The sequence below is a fragment of the Anabrus simplex genome, chromosome 3, assembly GCF_040414725.1.
Source record: "Anabrus simplex isolate iqAnaSimp1 chromosome 3, ASM4041472v1, whole genome shotgun sequence".
Classification (NCBI taxonomy): Eukaryota; Metazoa; Arthropoda; class Insecta; order Orthoptera; family Tettigoniidae; genus Anabrus; species Anabrus simplex.
In genome coordinates, this window is record NC_090267.1 from 9,414,346 (window position 1) to 9,427,175 (window position 12,830).

Genomic DNA, 12,830 nt, shown 5'->3' on the forward strand with positions numbered 1-12,830 from the left:
ATTACAAAGACAGCTAATCTGGCACACCCACAAGATGTCAGGTCATGCAGGCGTAGACAAGGTTATTAGTACATTAATGGAAAAATTCACTTGGATTGGATTGCGAAAATCTGTCAGAAATATAGTCAAGACATGCGACATATGCCAGCGAGTAAAACACAATAATTACGTCTGCGGCCATAAACCGATTCCAATCATTCCTTCGAAAGAACAAGAAATATATGCAGTAGATATATTTGGAAAATTGCCAACCGTAAGGAAAGGAAAGAGATATTTACTGGTAGTTATTAACATTATTCAAAATATATCTCATTGCAAGCTATTCAAAGAGTGAATACTAAGCAAGTTATACGGGGCCTAGTTAATAAAGCATTTCCTGAGATAAGAAAACCTAAAAGAATACTCACTAATAGAGGAACGCAGTTTACATCTGTAATATTCCGTGAGCGAATGAAAAATGAGGGTATCAAGCATACATTGTGTTCAGTGCGTCATCCGGCAGCGAACCCCGTAGAAAGATACATGAAAGAGATTGCCAAATTCGGGAGAATATACTGCAGCCAAAATCATTGGAAATGGGTAGACATGCTAGACATCATAGAAAATAGCTTAAATAATACCGTTAACAAATCAATCGGTCAAATTCCCAGCGTAGCCCATAAGAATATACACCCGCATAGAACTTGGGACAGTATATTGCCAATGCACTTGGAAAGGAAGCCAGATGTCCAAGAAATAACAGTAATGATCCAAGAAAGGCTAAAGAATCAGTCACAAAAGCGGCTAAGAAGGGTACGAAACAAGAAATTTCAAGTACCATTTAAACAAGGCGATCTCGTCTTAATTAAAACTGCTCCGTTATCCAATGCACCAGCTAAAATATGTGCAAAGTTCCTAAAGATGTACAATGGTCCATATAAAGTCGAGCGTGTGCTAGGAAACAATGCAGATGAGATAGTAAGCTTGAACGGTAGATATCAAAACATACATAATGCCTGTAATATCAAGCCTTACTTCCAAGAAAATGAGACTGTGGGATCTGAATATGAAAAACAACAGGTCCAAGGATGAATAACAAACGTACCATCATGAATTTCGCTGAGGGAAATGATAAAAAGGTTTCATTTGGACTGGACATGAGAAAGAAATCAGCTGTTATATAAGCAGTTATGAGCAAAAAAACAAATTGTATCAAAATTGACAGAATCGAAATCAATCTACTGATATTTGGTAATCGAATAGCCAGTCTAGGAATGACAAAGAATCTATACGAGATGCAAACTCACATTTACGATTCGAGTTAGAAAGGAGAAAATATATTGTGACCAATATATTTTGTCCGTGACGGGGGACAAAATGTGCACGTTTACATCTCGTAGACAGCTTTCAAAATGGCGCCGAATGAAGGTATGGCCCATCCGATCTATGAGATACAAGGAATATATATGTAGTGCCATATTATAGATGGCCATGCATGTCTGGGAACGGACAAATATTGAAGGCACTACGGGACAGTAGAGAGTACAGTGAATTGCTTTACAAAAAATAAAAGCGAAGGGATTGCTAAAAAAACTTCATCTTAAAAATCTGCATCGCAAGAGTGAAGACGTAACCGGTAAACGAGCTATATATTGAAAGAAGAAACAAGAATTTAGAGGAGATTCTTGAAGAAAAGGGATCGTCGTTGTAAAACAAATAATATAATTCACCGGCCGACGAACCTGAGTTAATTGAAATATAAAAAAATAAGCAAAATACGGTGATAAACGCCTACAAGGATCCCGAGAGCAATCGCGTAGCATTCTGTAAGGAGGGACCAATTGAAACCCAAGAGAAATACTATCATACGGCAAGAAGATTACCTGGGTCTAATTCAAGAAAGAAGAAGAATACATTTTCGAGATTTTCCCAGAAAGAGCCGATATATAAATATATGTATATATATATGGAGAACGTAATCCCGACGAGATCAATGTTATATCTCAGAGAGCAAGAAAAAGGAATAACAACTGAAGAATTATTATTGTCAGATGGATCATATCATGACAATTTTCTGCTCCGAAATGTATATTCTTGTTGCCAGCAGAAGTAATATGATGTGTGCCTGCTAAGCATGCATGATGGACCAAACTGGGGAGCGGTACATCCTTACCAGATGACCAAACCATGATGAGGAAGGCAACGGCTAACCAGATGACCAACCCATGATGAGGAAGGCAACGGCCAACCAGATGACCAACCCATATCCTGACCGCAGAGCTAACGACATCCGAGTGGAGGAGGAAAACTGGACCAAATGTAACGACAAGCGACATAAGTATTTACATTTTTAATTACGTAGTTTTTGATTTGCGTATACATTTACTTTTGGCATGTTTTGATAAGTTGGTCATAAGAACCATTTAATTAAGAGTGCATGTGAATAATGGAAGTGAAGTGTGAGATATTTAAGTCTATAGTAATACGATCAAGCAGTGTAGAATAAGATTCTAGTACATTACATACACGTCACCGCATTTTTGGTCAGAATAACTAATGAGTTACGAGAATTTGAATGAAGTGTCATTTATAACAGCTGATAGCAATGATTTGACACATTGTGAAATGTTGATAAATCTCGTATTGCTTATACTAAATGTTTACGTCATGTTTGGTCCGCGCGTCTGAGATGAATGTGTAGAATCACGTACTCTTTTCTCCGCGACAGAAGAGTATTGAACTCAATTTGGGGTTATGATATATAACGTTATTGAGATGTGTTTACAAGAAAGGCAATTGTGACATATTTGGCATGGTAATATAAGATTAATCGCGTCATGTTGTAGTGGAGGTTATGATAATGAAGTTGTTAATTGAATGTTGAAATCATGTTACGGTATTGGTAACTCGGCGAAATAAGTCAATGTATAATGAAATGTGGATGTTTATTTATGTGTTACGGAGAGGGCAAGGATTGCCTGCATCTAAGGAAATGCCATGTCACATTTATAAGAGGTAAGGATTTGTGTGAAATGATACATGTACGTGAAACTGAGCACACCGCGGGAATGACTTAAACTAAGGTATGGGTGATATACATTGAAGTAGAATTGAGATTTTGATGGGATTATATGACAATAGTAGATGCAGTATTTCAAGTGCGAGAATATTATGATATATTTTATAACGGTGTTCATGGCCAAATGCAAATATGATATTTATAAATGCGGTAATATATTTCCGAGCATAAATGCGTAGTATTTACATTCTGACTGCCCAAATGAATTGAGTAACTTGCGAAGATGAGAAATGTTATTAAATATGACAAAGGGAGAGCACATAGAGCCTGAAATAGATGTGTATGAGAATCAAAAATTATGTGGCAAGCTAGATAGATAACTCATTTATTCTGACACAGAGTTTATTTGAATTTACATTCTTCAAGAGAATAATGCATAGGGAAATGATAGGCTAGGAGCCAGAGTTAACAGGCATTAGGGAAATATGCCATAGCCCGTAAGTCGTTACCGGAGCGCATCATAGAAGATAGACCAAATTAAATGAGTTCAGATTTATGTTGAAATTTATGTTCAAACTTATGTTCAGATTTATGAGCAGATTTATATTTGTGTTCATATTCAAACTCAGATCTATTTGTTTATTTTATGCTAAACTACACGTTTTATTCAGACTTTATTAGCCTGATTTTGATGATAATGAGCAATCTAAATGTTATAACGATATTTGCGTCAACTTAACGACATGTTTTGGATGAAGACTGTGGATGTCCAGTGATCAATTGTGAGTAGTAATATCCATTTTTGACTTAATTTCGGAATTGGTGTAAATAGCTTCACATTGCATTTATTTTCCTTATCACAAGCCACTGGTGGCTCTGAATTGTTATCTGTACATAGTAACAAAGCAAATACTACCCTAAATAACATTTTTTTCCTAGGGCAATCTTTTATTCAAATAAATATATTATTATATTTTCTAGAATTTTAGTGTGATGAATTCTTTCCTTTTTACGTAGTTGATAAGCTAGTTGGTAAGCCAAGAAAGTAATTGACTGAGTTGATACCTGATTTGAATTTATCAAGGACTTACATCGTTGGTACTTTAGTCAGGTTAATTAATTATTTGGTATTACGTCCTCCGTGAACCGGCTTTCTCTTCGAACTCCCGTTAAGCGACCTAATGTAAAATCTTCAGATTTTACATGAGAAATGGATACCTTGAGAAGAACTTGAGCCGCTGGGAAATTATCTGCTTACTCTTTTCCTACAGCTTTCAAAATGGCGCCGAATGAATGTATGGCCCATCCGATATATGAGATACAAGGAATATATATGTAGTGCAAAATTTTAGAAGGCCATGCATGTCTGGGAACGGACAAATATAAAAGGCACTACGGGACAGTAGAGAGTCAAGTGAATTGTTTTACAAAAAATAGAAGCGAACGGATTGTTAAAAAACTTCATCTTAAAAATCTGCATCGCAAGAGTGAAGACGTAAACGTTAAACGAGCTATATACTGAAAGAAGATACAATAATTTAGAGGAGATTCTTGAAGAAAAGGGATCGTCGTTGTATAACAAATAGTATAATTCACCGGCCGACGAACCAGAGTTAATTAAAAATAAATAGAAAATAAGCAAGATACGGTGATATACGCGTAGAAGGATCCCGAGAGCAATCGCGTCACATTCTGTAAGGAGGGACCAATCGAAACCCAAGGGGAATACTTTCATACGGCAAGAAGACTACGTTGGTCTAATTCAAGAAAGAAGAAAAATAAATTTTCGAGATTTTCCCAGAAAGAGCCGATATAGATATATATACATATACGGAGAACTTAATCCCGACGAGATCAAAGTTATATCTCAGAGAGCAAGAAAAAGGAATAACAACTGAAGAATTATTATTGTCAGATGAATCATATCATGATAATTTTCTGCTCCAAAAGGTATATTTTTGTTGCCAGCAGAAGTAATACGATGTGTGCCTGCTAAATATGCACGATGGACCAAACTGTGGAGCGGTACATCCTAACCAGATGACCAACCCATGATGAGGAAGGCAATGGCTAACCAGATGACCGTCCCACAATGAGGAAAGCAACGGCTAACCAGATGACCAAGCCATGATGAGGAAGGCAACGGCCAACCAAATGACCACCCTATGATGAGGAAGGCAACGGATAACCAGAGGATAACCCATGATGAGGAAGGCAACGGCTAACCAGATGATCAACCATGATGAGGAAGGCAACGGTCAACCAGATGACCAACCAATGAGGAAGGCAACGGCTAACCAGATGACCAACCCATGATGAGGAAGGCAACGGCTAACCAGATGATCAACCCATGATGAGGAAGGCAACGGCCAACCAGATGACCAACCCACAACCTGATAGCAGAGCTAACGACATCCGAGTGGAGGCGGAACAACTGGACAAATGTAACGACAAGCGAGCTAAGTTTTTACATTTTTAATTACGTAGTTTTTGATTTGCATATACGTTTACTTTTGGCATGTACTGATAAGTTGGTCATGAAAATCATTTAATTAAGAGTGCAAGTGAATAATGGAAGTGAAGTGTGAGATATTTATGTCTATATTAATTCGATCAAGCAGTGTAGAATAAGATTCTAGTACATTACATATACGCCACCGCAATTTTTTTGTCAGAATAACTAATGAGTTACGAGAATTTGTAGGAGGTGTCTTTTATAACAGCTGATAGCAATGACTTGACACATTGTGGAATGTTGATAGATCTCGTATTGGTTATAGTAAACGTTTACATCATGTTTGATCCGCGCGTCTGAGATGAATGTGTAGAATCACGTACTCTTTTCTCCGCGACAGAAGAGTATTGAACTCAATTTGGGGTTATGATATATAACGTTATTGAGATGTGTTTACAAGAAAGGCAATTGTGACATATTTGCCATGGTAATATAAGAGTAATAGCGACATGTTGCTATCAGCTGTTATAAATGACACTTCATTCAAGTTCTCGTAACTCATTAGTTATTCTGACCAAAAATGCGGTGACGTGTATGTAATGTACTAGAATCTTATTCTACACTGCTTGATCGTATTACTATAGACTTAAATATCTCACACTTCACTTCCATTATTCACTTGCACTCTTAATTAAATGGTTTTTATGACCAACTTATCAGCCCATGCCAAAAGCAAATGTATACGCAAATCAAAAACTACGTAATTAAAAATGTAAAGACTTAGCTCGCTTGTCGTTATATTTGGTCCAGTTGTTCCACCTCCACTCGGATGTCGTTAGCTCTGCGGTCAGGATATGGGTTGGTCATCTGGTTGACTGTTGCCTTCCTCATCATGGGTTGGTCATCTGCTTGGCCGTTGCCTTCCTCATCATGGGTTGGTAATCTGGTTGGCCGTTGCTTTCCTCATTGTGAGTTGGTCATCTTTTTAGCCGTTGTCTTCCTCATCATGTGTTGGTCATCTGGTTAGGATGTACCGCACCCCAGTTTGGTCCATCTTGCATGTTTAGCAGGCACACATTATATTACTTCTGCTGGCAACAAAAATATACATTTCGGAGCAGAAAATTATCATGATATGATCCATCTGACAATAATAATTCTTCAGTTGTTATTCCTTTTTATTGCTCTCTGAGATATAACTTTGATCTCGTAGGGATTAAGTTCTCCGTATATGTATATATATCTATATCGGCTCTTTCTGGGAAAATCTCGAAAATTTATTCTTCTTCTTTCTTGAATTGGACCAAGATAGTCTTCTTGCCGTATGAATGTATGTCTCTTGGGTTTCAATAGGTCCCTCCTTACAGAATGCGACGCGATACGATAATACGAGGTGTAGATAAGAACCTTTCAAATGATGACATTCTCCACAATTTGGAAACTCCATTACCTATTAAGGAAGTCCAACGTCTTAATCGAAAGGTTGTATAGAATGACCAAACAGAGTGTCTACCCACAGGATCTCTAAAGATCATTTTTCGTGCACAATCTCTCCCACCCCAAGTGGTGTTATAGAAAGTGTTTTTGGATGTCGAACCATTTATCTTTTGGCCTATTCGATGTAGAAAATGTCAGCGATATGGACACAAAGAGAAACAATGTCAGGCGAAAAATCACAGATGTGGTAAATGCTCTCAATTGCATGCCACCAACCAGTGTACGGAACAATATACCCAGTGTGCTTATTGTAAACGAGATCATTTAACAGGATCTTATGGCTGTCCGGAACAACGATAACAAGTTAAACTGAAAAAATAAAGAGTACTGAACACATCTCTTTTACTAAGGCAAAAGCCATAGTAGCTCTTCCCGTTTATTATCCAGATCAAAACCCTACACAGTTTCCTCCATTATCACAGGAAAATAGATCTCCTCCTTCGAAAATTCGCGTAAACGGAAGTTCACGCAGTTAGTAATGCAGTCTCAGCCCCTACACCTGAGCCAGGATATGATAGAAAAGGTTATTAATCTATCATTCGTAATGAGCACATTCCTGCAGAAAGGATTTCTTCCAATTCAAGTACGTCAGCAGCAAATGGGACAGTGCAACCTAACACCTCCTCCCCCCCCCAACAACAAGTTCAGAGAGATATGTCGGCCCCACGGGACCCATTATTCGCCCCAACGAAGGAACATCTTCAAAAAGAAATTCAGCGCATCATCTTAATGTTAATTCAAATCTTGTGGAATGAGCCTTACTCAGTCCTGTTATTTATAAATTGCGGGATAATATAGCTGATATTTTAACTGTTTATGATCAACATCATTCAATGGAATGTTAGAAGTGGAATTCCTAAACGGCACGAATTACAATTGCTAATAAGAGAATCCCAGGCTAATTTCATAATATTACAAGAAACTTGGTTTACTTCGCATTCTCGTTTTCAGATACCGGGTTATCAAATACTAAGACATGGTGGTGATGGTGTAGCTATATGTATTCAGAATTCACTAAGATATTCTCCTCTAGCAATGAATAATCTAATACCTCAAACTTATGTTATAGGACTCATTTATAATAATCTTTATTTTATCAATTTATTTTGTCCCCCACACATATATATTACGAAAGTTCAGTTGTCGCATTTTTCTCGCAATTTGACCAAGTCCAATATGTTTTCGTTTCTGGTGACTTCAATTGTCACCATACTGACTGGTGAGGCTCAACGGATACGTAAAAGGATCTAACTTGCTATTAATGTCCAATCAACATAATTATACAATTATTAATGACGGGTCTCCCACTCGTCTCTCTCCCCCAGGTTCACCTCCCAGTGCAGTACTCACATGGTCCCATCCACCACATGGCATACCCATACTAGTGATCATGCTCCTATTCTTATCACTTATGGCCTTAGTAAATCTGTTAACTCAACGCAAAAAACGGATCATGCTAGTAATATACGTTCCCACAAAAATTTAATACTCAGATATATCGCGAATACGTCACACATTATTACAGCGTGAACGTGGTAATACGATAACATTTCCTACCCTCCTCACCTTTTTGACTCAATACCTAAATACTTATCACCCATGTAAACCGATCAAGACAACTAATCCTCTACCATCTCAATCAATAAAATGGTGGGATAAGGAATGTCATGAACTAATTTATCGGCGTAAAATATTATTCCAACATTATCGCTAATCTATGACTCAAGATAATTATTTGCAATTAAAAAACACACTGCTAAAACCAAACTTATTTTTAACACTAAAAAGCGCAATGCTTGTGAGCGTCACATAATCCCCCCTCTCAATTATGGAATTCAATACGTATGATAACACGAACTTTTCAGCCTCAGTCCCAGTATTCGTTTTCCCGAACCGTGCCAGATGATGTTCTTCAATCAGTCACCCCTGATTATATGCTATCCCCTTTTATTTCACCGATAGCACCAGCACATCGTCATTTCTCTATATTAATGTAACCTATAACCTTCCATGAACTTCAAACGGTGATATCAACGACAAATAGTTCCTCGCCTGGACCGGATGCCATAACATATAATATGATCATGTTACTTCCTTCACAGGCTCAACTTCTATATTCTACATTCAGTTCACATCCCAGTGCAATGGAACAACTTTTTTGTAAAACCTATATTAAAACCCAAAAACCCCTGATGTTCCAGAACATTTCCGTGGTATTGTTTTAAGTTCGTGTATTCGTAATACATTTTCTAATATTATACTTAGACGATTAATATGGGTATTAGATTATTATAATCTTTTCCCTAAGTACCAATTTGCCTTTATAAAGGGGCGTAGAACGCATGATCCAATTTCCATATTCATCCTTAATATATTGTTAGCCTGGTGGAGAAAGCAATCTACCATAGCTATGTTCCCAGATATAAAAAGTGCTTATGACTCTGTTTTACTACATATATTATGGGAAAAATTAGCTATGACCGGCTTTCCATTTAACTTCATCTCCATTTTGCATCAATTATTTACTAATGGTACAATCACCCTAAAATCTGCACAGCATCAATTTCCAAGTCGCCAGACGTCTCATGGATTACCCCAGGGTTCAATATTAAGTGGAGTATTATTTGCATTATATATGCGAGAATTGGAATCCATAATAACTCCTTTAAAGCGAGTCTTGGCCTTTGCAGATGATTTTGTGATTTATTTTTCTCATACCAACATAGATGAATGCCGGAAAACGATTTCACAGGTTATGAGCAAAGCTTTTCAGTGGTTAACTACTCACGGTTTACAACTTTCGATTCCAAAGTGTGCAGCTATGGTTTTTACTTCTAAACGTGTTTTTGATATAAGTCCAATAAGTTTTGACCGATATAGTATTCCATTTACTAATCGGCATACCTATTTAGGTATCTGTCATGATTGCAATCTTAATTGATATTATCATATCCAGGCTTCACACCGAAAAGCGGAGGTTTATCTTAATGCCGGAAAACGATTTCACAGGTTATGAGCAAAGCTTTTCAGTGGTTAACTACTCACGGTTTACAACTTTCGATTCCAAAGTGTGCAGCTATGGTTTTTACTTCTAAACGTGTTTTTGATATAAGTCCAATAAGTTTTGACCGATATAGTATTCCATTTACTAATCGGCATACCTATTTAGGTATCTGTCTTGATTGCAATCTTAATTGGTATTATCATATCCAGCCTTTACACCGAAAAGCGGAGGTTTATCTTAAAATTCTTCACACCGTCACTAGGCGTAACTGGGGAGCTGACCCATCCTCTGCATTACTACAGTATCGAGCTACCACTCGTGCTTATTTTGATTATAGTGCGTATATAATTGATCTAGCACCAAAAATAGTCTATAAAAATTGGATATAATACAACATACTGCAGTGAGATGTAGTATTGATGCCCTTAAAACCACTACTACCAATGCGCTTTTAGTTGAGACAAGTGAGTCTCCTCTCAATATTCCTCGTTTAATGTTAGCCAAAAATATATTATGAAACACTTTGCCCGAACGGATTCACTTATTATACCCAAAATGCAACTTTTGTACGAATATTATCAAAAACGTCCCCCTAAAAATGGTAGATATCTAGCGATATATATGGCGTACTCTGCATTGTGGCATATTCAAGACTCAGTCTTTAGAACACCTCATTTAGTCATGCACTCATACTCCTACGAAACGCTTAATTTTAAGCCTCAGATTATTATTCACTCTTCTTCCCTATCATCCCACCCTTCACAGAGTACAGAAGTAATCCTGTCAACAGTAAAGAAACTTAAAGTATCACCGAATCCACACGACGTAAATATTTTTACAGATGGAGCAAAATCCCAGCATGGCGAAGGGGCAGCATTCTTTGACTCCAATACGCGCGAAAGTTTTCAATATCATTTACCTAATACTATAACTATTTTCACGGCTGAACTTTAAGCAATTCACCAAGCTCCATCATACGTACAACGTTACGAATTTTCGAAAGTCAATATTTTTACAGACTCTCAAAGTGTTCTTCACACTTTGCATACACCCCCGCAGTCTTATAATGTTTAATTATATGAAGTCAAACAAATGCTGTATCAACTCGAGCAGTCAGGAGAATGTATTACCTTAATCTGGATAAAAGGGCATACGGACAACCCAGGTAACGATGAAGCTGACCTAGCTGCTAAAGAAGCAATTCATTCTAATACTGACCCCCTACAAATCAAAGTTCCGATTACAGATTATTTTCCCCTTTTCAAATATGAAGCTCGTCAATCTTGGCAAACCATGTGGCACCACTCGTCAAGTATCAAAGGTAAATACTTCTATCAAGTGCAGCCCTATATTCCTACAAAACCATGGTATTTAAATGGATCTTACACTCGGCGTCATATAATTTATATCATACGCTTGCGTTTTAACCACACATTAACTCCCGAGAATATATACAGATTTCACATCTCTAACGTCCCAAACTGTTTATGTGGTCAGCCAAACGGAGATAGCAATCATATATTTTTCAATGTCCGCAATAGTCAACGTCTTTTAATTAAGCAATTAATAAAATTTAACATACCTCTGCCAACAAACATTCAATCCTTATTAATTGAAACTTCACTACGTACTATTTCACTGGTAAACCAATTTCTTGACCATATCAAATTAAGGTTGTAAACAAAAGATCTGCCATTGCTTTTCGCAACTTGTATGGGAATTGCACTTCTACATTCTTTTGGTGTTAAATACAATGGCGAGATAACTTGACGTTACCAACAATATTACATATCTACGTGTGATTAAAAGTCCCCGAGTGAGTGATGCGTGTGTATATTAAGTCTCATTTATCATTCAAGAGATGATAAAAAGTGTGTACAGTGACTGGATGACAGTACGACTCAAACCCAAACAAACCTATCAAGTTGCAGAAGAAGACGGTATTTGGTCAGCGATCACCGTGGACGTGTACTATACAGTACCTGATTATTAGAACTTGGAGTAACCTAGAACACTTTCGGTGTTCGGCTGTTGTGCAGTGCACACGTCTCTCTCCGGTCACTGGTGCAGCGGCTTTTTCACGTCTGTAGATAAGTAGAGTATTTTGTGTTTGTATCCTAGTAATTCTTCTCGTGTAGTTGTTTCGGTTCTAGTATAGTGTAATCACCTTTCGGAGTACTATGTCTGTAGATAGTGGCGGTGGCCCTTTAGGAAGACCTCCTGATATTGGCAAGGATGCCATGAGTGAGGACTTACACATGGACGCTAGTAATACTGATACCCAACGAGACAGTTCTCAAGATACAATACGTGACATGGATCAGCGCCAGCACGTTTTTGTATCTACATATTCTAACACTCATCTTGGCCCCTACATAGTATATGTAGAATCGACCGAATCTCAAAATAAAATAGGACATATTCACCCTATGACTCTGGGTCGGATCTTCTATGAGAGGCAAATTGGTGAAATCAAGGCCATCCATAAGAAGGGAAGAAATAGGATCCAAATTACTTTCATGTCTAGTAAGGCTGCAAACGCCTTTCTTTCTCATCCCATTCTTAATGAAAAGAAATTGAAAGCTTTTATTCCGTCCTCGAATATTCATCGAGTGGGGGTAGTACGGGGAGTAGACACTACTATTTCCCAATCCGACATTCTCACCTATTTAGAATTGCCATATCCTGTAGTGAAAGTACAACGTCTAAATAGACGATCATCCAAAGAGGGAAAAACTGAATATATCCCTACAGGTACTGTGAAGGTTGTATTTGAAAGTCAACAACTTCCGAAAAGTGTGTTCATTTTTAAGGTTATTCTAGAGGTTCAGGCCCTTATATTCTCTCCTTTATTATGCAAACGATGCCAGCGGTAT